This window comes from Suncus etruscus, chromosome 1 (assembly GCF_024139225.1).
Source record: "Suncus etruscus isolate mSunEtr1 chromosome 1, mSunEtr1.pri.cur, whole genome shotgun sequence".
Taxonomy (NCBI): domain Eukaryota; kingdom Metazoa; phylum Chordata; class Mammalia; order Eulipotyphla; family Soricidae; genus Suncus; species Suncus etruscus.
Genome location: NC_064848.1, coordinates 84,672,916 through 84,683,106, shown reverse-complemented (window position 1 = coordinate 84,683,106; position 10,191 = coordinate 84,672,916). Strand labels below are relative to the sequence as shown.

General features: G+C 45.7%; 1 protein-coding gene across 1 annotated transcript in view; it reads left to right on the top strand.

The window, feature by feature from the left end:
• The first annotated feature begins 7,327 nt into the window (after positions 1-7,327).
• PTBP3 (polypyrimidine tract binding protein 3) overlaps positions 7,328-10,191 on the top strand; it is a 95,158-nt gene continuing 92,294 nt past the window's right edge. The window contains exon 1 of the mRNA XM_049785244.1: positions 7,328-7,359. The gene's annotated coding sequence lies outside the window, so the exon portion shown is untranslated. The remainder of the gene's footprint in view (positions 7,360-10,191) is intronic.

Genomic DNA, 10,191 nt, shown 5'->3' with positions numbered 1-10,191 from the left:
TTCTGGGAATGGTACTGGGCTGTGTTGCTCTCCTCCGGGCTAAAAGATTAATTATACTTTGCAGCTGCATTTTCCTTTCTCTTTGGCCCAAGAACTTACAGCAAGACTGCATGTAGCCTTTAGGTGAAAGGCTGGATTATGGCAGAAAGAATAGCAAAATGGCCTCAAACAAGTCAGTCCCCAACAAGCGTCACCGGGTGTGGCCCAAAAAACCAAAAAAAAAAAAAAGATTTCAATTTATCTTTTTGACATGTTTACTAGTAACCTAGCATAATTATTTTATTTTACATTAAAAAAAAATAAAGGAGCATGGGGCCGGAGTGGTGACGCTAAGCGGTGTCTGACTTGCGCGCTAGCCTAGGACGGACCTCGGTTGGATCCCCCGGCGTCCCATATGGTCCCCCAAGTCAGAAGTGATTTCTGAGCGCATGCCAGGAGTAACCCCTGAGCGTCACCGGGTGTGGCCGAAAAACCATATCTATCTATCTATCTATCTATCTATCTATCTATCTATCTATCTATCTATCTATCTATCTATCTATCTATCTATCTATCTATCTATCTATCTATCTATCTATCTATCTATCTATCTATCATGAGCAGAGAGATGTTGTGGTCCTTGCAGGTAACCAGGTTGGATTCATGCACCCTAGGTCCTTAAGCATCACAAGGGGATCCGCTGAGCACTACAAGGTATGCTCTCCCCCATAAAAAGAAAAAAAAAAGGCAAAGAAAAAGAAAATTCATGTCATTTTGGAAAGAGGAAGTGAGGTAACAATCTCACTATTGCAGATGGTAAAAGTATAGTAACCATATATGTAAAAAAAACATGTGTTAACATCATTGTAACCATGCTACTTCCAACTACAAAAAAATAAAACCCTGAAAATAAATAAAAATGGCCTCGATGAATTACCTGAGCTATTTAAAAATCATTTTTTCTTTTTGGTTTTTGGCCCACACCTGGCGGTGCTCAGGGGTAACTCCTGGCTCTGCGGTCAGGATTTGCTCCCAGCAGGCTTGGGGGACCATATGGGATGCCAGGGATCAAACCCTGATAAGTCCTGGGTCAGCAGCTTGCAAGGCAAAAGTCCTACTGCTGTGCTACCACTCCAGCCCCCAAAATAATTTTCTACTCCCCAAATAAATACAGTAACACTCAGTGAAGGCTGGAATCAGATTTTCTTAGGTGCCCCTACAGGACCTAGCATAGAGTAAGCTAAAAAATAGACAAATGATGGGCTGAATATATATTTTACATATATAAAACATATATAATTTTAATATGTTATTAATATGTTAATAATTATATATAATATATAAAATATATATATTTTAGATTTTGAGTCACACCCGGCAGCACTCAGGGATTATTCCTGGCTCTACACTCAGAAATCGCTCCTGGCAGGCTCAGGGGACCATACGGGATGCCGGGGATTTGAACCACTGTCCTTCCCACGCAAGGCAAACACATTACCTCCATGCAATCACTCCCGCCCCCTGAATAGATTATTTAAATCTATTTGCTAGCACTCAATCCTTTATTTTTTAAATTAAAACTTTTGTTTTTGGGCCACATCTGGCAGTGTTCAGGTGTTACCCTTGACTCAGCAAACAGGAATCATTTCTGGTGGCGCTCAGGGGACCATATGGGATGCGGAAGATTAAAGCCCGGTGGGCCATTCGAAGGCAATCCTTCTGCAGGGATCCCCTAACTCTTTAAAGACAGGAATTAAGCAAGGACAGAGGATGGTGCTTCTCATTACTTGCTTTTCAAAGGAGGTACTTGAGAATGGGGAGTAGCCCGGTCTTTCAACTGAGGTTAAGAATTAGGTGGAGCCAATGAAACGATCAGTCACAGTGTCCCCAAGTTATTTTCTTTCTTTTTTTTTTTTTTTTTTTTTTGGTTTTTGGGCCACACCCGGCGGTGCTCAGGGGTCACTCCTGGCTGTCTGCTCAGAAATAGCTCCTGGCAGGCACGGGGGACCACATGGGACACCGGGATTCGAACCAACCACCTTTGGTGTTGGATCGGCTGCTTGCAAGGCAAACGCTGCTGTGCTATCTCTCCGGGGCCCCCCAAGTTATTTTCAAAGTGCCCGTCCAAGGGCAGGCTGGCGGGGAGGGGAGCCTTGGTGGAGGGAAATAGACTCAGGTGGTGGAATTGGTGTTAGAATATTTATGCCTGAAACCCAGTCATTAATATCTTTGTAATCCACAATGACTTTTTTTTTTAATTTAGGAAAGTTTTCTGGTCCACGTTTTGAGGATATATAAATTGAGGGAAAAAAAATTAACCTCAAAATTTCTCTCGTATATAAATGTGTGTGTGTGTGTGTGGGGGGGGGGTAATAAAGCAAGCAAGTTGCCTTATGCGAAGATCTATAAATCTCTGCTCTCGTTTGCGTGTTTGCCCAGACGAGAGGAAAGAAAGGAAGGCCCTGGTGGCAAAACTTTTGCTTGGGTGGCGGACGCTTCCGAAGCGGTGAAACTGTGGACTCATCACTTAGCCAAGTTTTCGCCAGAAAAAGAGCGCTCATCTCTCCCTCGGGTGTTTCTGCTTAGTGGAGGAACGAATACACGAAGCTGCAATAAGACGCTGTGGCTACTCAAGCGGGGCCAGGACGGACGGTTTCCCGTGCTTTGATCCTGGAAGGTGGGGCCGAACAGCGCCCACCAAACTAGCGCGACTGTCTGCGCATCTGCAGGGTTGTCAAACTGGGGAGCGGTCGGTCTCTGCCCCCTCTCCCAACTTCAGGCCGACTGCACCTAAGGACCTCCGCTGCGCAGCCGACGGGTCGCCCAACCCGGGCGACCGTCCTCGGGGAAGCGTGCTCCGTCCGGGCCGGCCGCGCCGTGCCGCGCCGTGCCACTCCTCCTCACTCTGGGGCGGCGAGTCCCCACCCTGCGCCCGCCGGCAGAGGGAGGCGTCCAGGTCAGGCCACCTTTAGGCGGAGAACCCGGAAGACCGGCGGAGCGGGCGAGGCGGCGGGCGGGGAGGGGCGGCGACACGCGGAGCACAAGGCGCGCGCTCCCGCGGCGGCAGGAAGGAAGGAGGCGGGGGAGGGCGGGGCGCGCGCGGCCTCGAGAGGGGAACCGGGGGCGGAGCTTAGGACCCCCGGCAGGAAGAGGGCGCCCGGGAGCCGCGCCGGAGAGCGCTGTGGGCGGGGCCTAGGGGAAGGGCGTCGACGCCAGGGGGAGCGGCCTAAGGAAGAGCGTCGATCTGGAGGGCGTGGCCCAGGGACGGTTGCCGAATTCAGGGGGCGTGGCCAAGAGGCGGACGTCGACGCGGGGGCGTGGCCAAGAGGCGGGCGCCGGCGCCGTGACCCGAGGGAGCCCGCGGATGGCGGGGGCGCGGCCTGGGGAGGGCGTGGACGGCGGGGCGGGGCCGCGCGTGCGGGCTGGGGCTGGGGCGGGAGCGGGGGCGGGCGGGGGCGCGGCGGTGGCGGGAGCGTCGCAGGTCTCCGCCCCAGTTTCCCACTGTCCTTCCTCCGCGGACCGGCCGGGGCTGGGGAGCGCCGCTTGCCCGCTGTGCGCGGAGCCGCCCAACCGCCGCCGCTGCCGCCGCCAACGCCGCTTCGCTCGCTGCGCCGCGCCGCGCTCCTCGCCGTCCGTCCGTCCGCCCGTCCGTGCCCCCTCCCCTCGGCGCGCGGCTCCGTCTGGGCCATGGATGGGTAAGTGCTCCGGGCGGCGTGCGACTCAGCGCCGACGCGTCGGGGCCGGAGCTCGACCCGGGGGCCGCGAGAGGCCGAGCGAGCGAGCCCGACGGCCGGCGCCTGCTTCCGGGCGCCTCCTCCCTCGGGGAGCCCTCCCGATCGCGGCGGACCTCGCCGCCCCGGCTCTCCCGCCCGGCCGCCCGCGCGCCCCTTCGCAGCGTCGCCCGGCCAGAGGCGCGGAGGCGAGCGCCGGGGTCCGCCTTCCGCCCGGCCGGCCGAGCGTGCTCGAGCCGGCCGGGCGCTGCCGACAGACACTTCCTCTCAGAAAATGGTGCGCGGCGCGGCGCGGCGCGGCGCGGCCCGGCCCGGGGGAGGCGGAGGCGGCGCTCGGGGCGTCCTCCTCCCTCCCTTCCTCCCGCTCGGGGAGTTGCTGTGCTGTTTACCGGCGAGGCGCGGCGGCCCCGCCGGGCTCTCGCGGGTCCGGACTTGCCCGGGCGCGACTCGCGCGCGAGCGGCCCCGCGGAGGTGCGTGTGGGGTCTCGGCGCGCGGCCGCGGCCCCGGCCCCGGCCCCGGCCCGGGCAAGGCTCCGCGGGCCGGTTTTCGGCCGCCCTCCCGAGGGGGGGGGAAGTAGGGGGTCGTGGGCGTGGCCACCCCGGCGTCCCACCCGTGAGGTGCTCGGCCGGCGCTGGCCCCGCCCCGTATGCAAGTATATGCAAATCGGGGCTTCGGTAAGGGGAAGTGAACGAGGTCTTTTCGGCCGGCCGCCCTGGAAAGGTAGAAGATTCTGAGCCGGTCTTGCTCCGGAAGCCCGGGAGTAGTTTAGACACTTTGCACGAGTCCCCGCTGAGAGACTGATATTTTCAGCATGAAAGGCAGACAGGACCCGGGTTGGAGCGGTCTTCATCGAAGGTCGAGGTAGATAGGTGCAGGATTTTTATTCATTTATTTTTTAATGTCTGGTCTAGTTGCAATCTGCAAATAAATCCATTGACTTGTTTCTTATATACCCTTCAGGGTTTTTTGTTTTTTTTTCTTGTTTTGTTTTGTTTGTTTGCATGCTTCCGACGGCAGGATTTCCAGTAAACCTTTTGGTTCTAAGACTACCTAGAAGGAGCTGGCTTCATCTTTGAAAAAGCAAAGCCTTGCACATGTTTGGCTTGTGAAGGATTCGTTTCTCTTGCTCTGCAGAGGAATCGCTTGCCCAGTATTTCTTTCATGCGTCCTAGTTCCACGACATGAAAATATATTGGTGGATTGGGTTCACTCAGAACATCTCGCTTCTAGACAGAAGACCAGTCTCGATTGATTTTTCTGTTTGGGATGTGAAATCCCGTATCAAATTAAGTCACTAAGAAACTTGTTTGATTGAAGCCTCTCGGTCAGCATGATTGAAAACTCTTTTCACTTTACCTTGCTCAGTTGATCATTTCCTGCTTGTGTGCAAAAGTTTCGTTATTTTAATAACTGGTGTAACTAAACTCTGCCAGTGTTTCGGTTCAGAAAAGGGTAAAATTAGTGGTTCACTCGCAGGAGTAAATGATCATTGAGTAAGCTTACTTTGAGGAGTGGTAATACCCTACTTTTTTTTTTTTTTCTTTTTGGTCTTTGGGTGAGCCATCATGGCCGTTGTGGAAACTGCAGGGCAAATTGACTCTTGAAAAGTGTCGAACAAGTTAACTCCCTTTTTAATCTTTGTGTGGTTTTAAAACTGATAATTTATTAAAAGTAAAAGGAGCTAGCAACACACTACCAAAAATACCCTCTTAGATTTTGAGAAATCTTTCCCCTGGAAAAGGAGTGGGGAGTGATGGGTATCAGCATAGCAGGGACCCACACTAGAATCTTGGTGTTGATCTTGGTGCAGTTGGAAATATACAGATTTCCAGGTTGTGAAAGAGGACTCCCAAATATTATCAGCAAGCCCATAGTAAATTAAAAAAAATTGCATTAAAAAAAGAATCAGTTTATTGTTGAAATATGTGGGGACAGAAGAATTACCAAAAGGTAAGTTCTTTTGAAAGCTCCCAAGTATAACCTTGATTCATTCTTTACGGCATGGCCAGTACCATAGTTTTTGCTGTAAATGTTCATACGCAAAATACGATATTATTTATTACATTTCAGATCAATGAGTTTTAGTTTCATATCTAAGGAAAAGTAGAGATTTGCATGGTGATTATTCAAAACATTTGAATTTGCAGTTGAATAAGTTTGTATGTTGCATAATGATATAGTTTATTTTATTGTTATTGGTTTTACGGGGATTTGGGGCTATGCATGGTGGTGCTGTTGGAGGAATGCTCCCATGACTGCTAGGGAATCCTCGCTGGTGATACTAAGCAATCAATGCTCTTTGGGATCACACTCAGCCCTTTGAGCTATCTCCCCAGGCCCTGGACATCATGTTATTAACAATATGCAGAATTTAGTTGTAACTTTCTCTTAGGAGATATGAAGGCAAACAATTGAATACAGTTTATTCTGAATGAGAAGAGACAGATCTTTATTTAGCTGAATTTTATGAAGGTTTTTATAACTTGGTATTAAGTTACATGATTTAGAGTTTTTTGTTTTCAGGAAGCTTATTACATTTCTATATGTCCCATAGTCAAAAATCAGGCCTATCTTGCCTCTTTTTTTTCTTGAAAAAAATTTTTTTTTTTTGGTTTTTGGGTCACACTTGGCAGCGCTCAGGGTTACTCCTGACTCTATGCTCAGAAATCACTCTTGAGGGGCCGGAGAGATAGCGCGGAGGTAAAGCGTTTGCCTTTCATGCAGAAGGACGGTAGTTCGAATCCCGGCATCCCATATGGTTCCCTGTGCTTGCCAGGGGTGATTTCTGAGCATAGAGCCAAGAGTAACCCCTGAGTGCTGCCGGGTGTAACCCAAAACCAAAAAAAAAAAAGTTTAAAAAAAAAATAAAATTAAAAAAAAAAAAAAGAAATCACTCTTGAGAGGCTCGAGGACCATATGGGATGTCGGGATTTGAACCATCGCCCTTCTGCATGCAAGGCAAACTCCTTACCTCCATGCTATCTCTCCGGCCCCCTTTCTCTAGAATTTTTAACAAATCTCCAGTCAATATATCTTCCTTAGATCCCCATTGCTGCTATGTATATGCTAATTTCTTACTAAAGTAATTTATGCTTAACCACAGTTTTAGTGTAGAAATTTTTAATAAAGCAAAGCTGAAATTTCTGATGTGTTGAAATTTGGTATATTTTAGTTCTGAGAGAATAGACAATTGGGTAGTTAATGAACATTTTAGACTATTCAATTTCTATAAGATCTACTCACTATATTTATTGAAAACTAATTAATCTATACCAGTGATTTAAATGAATATAATTTAGTGATTTTTAGTTTAGGCTTGAATTTGTTACGGATAAATGGATGAATATTTGAGACACAACTATACATTTCTAAATACTAAAAGATAATTTGATTTATTTGTTCTTTACATTGCTATTAAATTTTTGCTTTTACAATTCTGCTGTTGCTAGTCTGTCCCATCACTTTTCTTTGTATTAACATTTCACAACTCATCACATTCTTATTTTTATTATTTAACAGAATGCTTTTTCTTTTCTCTTTAATCTTATCTGTCTTTTTAAAACTTGTTCTCTAACTTTGTTTTCCATTTTCTCTTTTTTACTTTTTCCATACAGTGTTGTTACAGATCTTATAGCAGTCGGTTTAAAGGTAGGAATCTTTTACTATCCTTTCATAAGCATTTAAAAAAATCTTAGGTTTTTTTTCAATGGTGAAGTCATCTCACCTGCTATAAAATTATATTTTTATTGTGTTATATGCTTTTTTAAATTCATCCTCAAAATAACTAGACCTGTTGCTAATTTCAACTTTTGCATATCTACAAAGAGGGATTGTCCTGTTATCTTTTTCATCTAAAATATGAAGAAAAATTTATCCCAAAGTCTACTTGAATTTTTGGTATTTTGTTTTAGCAGTTAAATATAACTGTGTCTGATTTATGTTCTGATCATGGCATATCTTATATCTTCATAAGTTAAAATATTTTTACTAGCAGAAGTTTCTTTGGTTTCCCTTATGTGCTAGCTGTTTTATGTGTATTTCCACTAATTGTTAATAACAGTTCTTCAAGGTAGGTATTAAATTCTCATTTTAGAAATGAAAAGTTAGCTTCAGGAAGTTTGGTTCAGATGCACCAAAGTTTGAACTTACATCTACCCTGGTTCCAAAACCTGACCACCTCCCCAGCCCCCATTACACCTAGCTTTTAGTTGTGAGACTTCTCTCTGAAAGGTGAAAGACAGGAAAGCTGAAAATTAATATTTTTCAGTAATGGTTTTCCTGAGTTATTTGTTAGCCATTTTAGTTTTATTCATCTTTTTATTTTTTGGAGTCTAAAATAAAAACCAAGAGACCTTAAATCATGAGGCTTTACATTTTATTTTTTTGTTTGTTTTTTGGTTTTTGGGTCACACCTGGCAGCGCTCAAGGGTTACTCCTGGCTCTAGGCTCAGAAATCACTCCTGGCAGGCTCGGGGGACCATATGGGATGCCGGGTTTCGAACCACCCTCCTTCTGCATGCAAACACCCTACTTCCATGCTATCTCTCCGGCCCTGAGGCTTTACATTTTAAATGGGTATGTTAAGGTTTGCTTTAGCAATTTGTTGTAGCTGAGTTGAGAATGTAGTTCTAGAAGCCACTAAGAGTATAGATTACTGTAGAAAATAGTAAAAGTTTACATTTGTGTATTATATGAACTTGTTCTTCCATTTTCCACCAACCATTCTTTTTTGCCAATAATTTAAACATTTCTGTATTCTTTTTGGGAGGGGGTGATGATGGCATATTATTAAATGTCTTAAAAATAATAAGCATTGGAGCCGGAGCTATAGTGCAATGGTAGGGCATTTGCGTGCACGCCCTGATTCAGGACGGACTTTGGTTCTATCCCCAGCGACCCATCTGGTCCCCCAAGCCAGGAGCGATTTCTGAGTGCATAGCCAGGAGTAACCCCTGAGCGTTACCGGGTGTGGTCCCCCCAATAAAAGCATAATAGAGCTTGTGTGACTAGCAGAAGTATGTCCAAAATTAATACAACTATAAACTGCTGCTTATTTTTATTGAAATTGAGTGAAATTAATTTGTTTTGGCAGACTTTGAACATTAAAATGGTGAAGCCTCTTTTGGTTTTGTGTAACAAAAAAAAAAGGAAGTGAAATTTAGATTGGATTAGGTATTTCTGTAGGTGCCTGTGAAGAGATAACATGAATGTTCCTGCATCAGAAGTGTAATTATGATTCTAGAGTTTATCTGGGAAAAATGGATATTTTGTTTTATTTTTGGGTCACACTCAGCAACTCTCAGGGGTTACTCCTGACAGGCTTGGAGGACCATGTGGGATGCCAGGATTGAATCCTGGATCGGCTGCGTGCAAGGCAAATGCCCTACCACTGTGCTATCTCTCCAGCCCCCAAAATGAACATATTTAACATTTAAAACATTTACTATATTTGAACCGGAGAGATAATACAGTGAGTAGGGCATTTGCCTTGCATACAGTCAACCTAGGTTCAATTTTCTGGCTTCCCATATTGTTCCTAAGTCTAGCAGGACTGATTTCTGAGTGCAGAGCCTGGACTAATCTTTGAGCATTGCTGGGCGTGACCCCAAAAACAAAACTCAAAATAAAAATTTATCATTTTAAGAGGCTAGAGAGCCAAAAAAAAAAAAAAATGGGCTCGGAGAGATAGCACAACGGCTTGCAAGCAGCCGATCTGGGACCAAAGGTGGTTGGTTCAAATCCCGGTGTCCCATATGGTCCCCTGTGCCTGCCAGGAGCTATTTCTGAGCAGACAGCCAGGAGTCACCCCTGAGCACCTCCGGGTGTGGCCCAAAAACCAAAAAAAAAAAAAAAAAAAGAGGCTAGAGAGAACAGTGGGGTAAGGTACTGACTTTGCACAGGGCTGTCAATCAATCCTCGACATCCTATATAATCCAAGCATCACTAGGAGTAATTCCTGAGTGTAGAGCCAGGAGTAATTGCTGGGTATTACCCAAAACAAATAAACAACAAATAAAAGGTAAAATTTACCAATTTTGGACTTGGAATTATACTTGAATTATGACTAACACCATCTTCTGTGTGTGAGATATATCATAATTACTAAAAGAAAAATATGTCCAGGAATCAATTTGGATATTTTGATTTGGATGTCTGACTACCTGTAATGCAGCAACTATTAGGACAACAAAGATTTGGTCTTACTATTCAGAAAAATTGGTTGATTAATTCATTAAGTAGACAATTCTATGTTTTTTATTGGCAAATACTGTGAATATTTGTAAAATTATTCAGCCCAGCAGAATTATCAAGTAACAAACCAGTAAGTTTCATTTTTTCTAGATTGTACATCTAAAATGTATGAATTTATGTCTTGCTATGTTCTCTGATTATGATTCTAAAACAGATTAGTCAGTGGCAGGAGTGGATTTGAGATTATTTTCCCTAGCTTTTCTGTGTTTAGAAAAGTAAAATGAATTT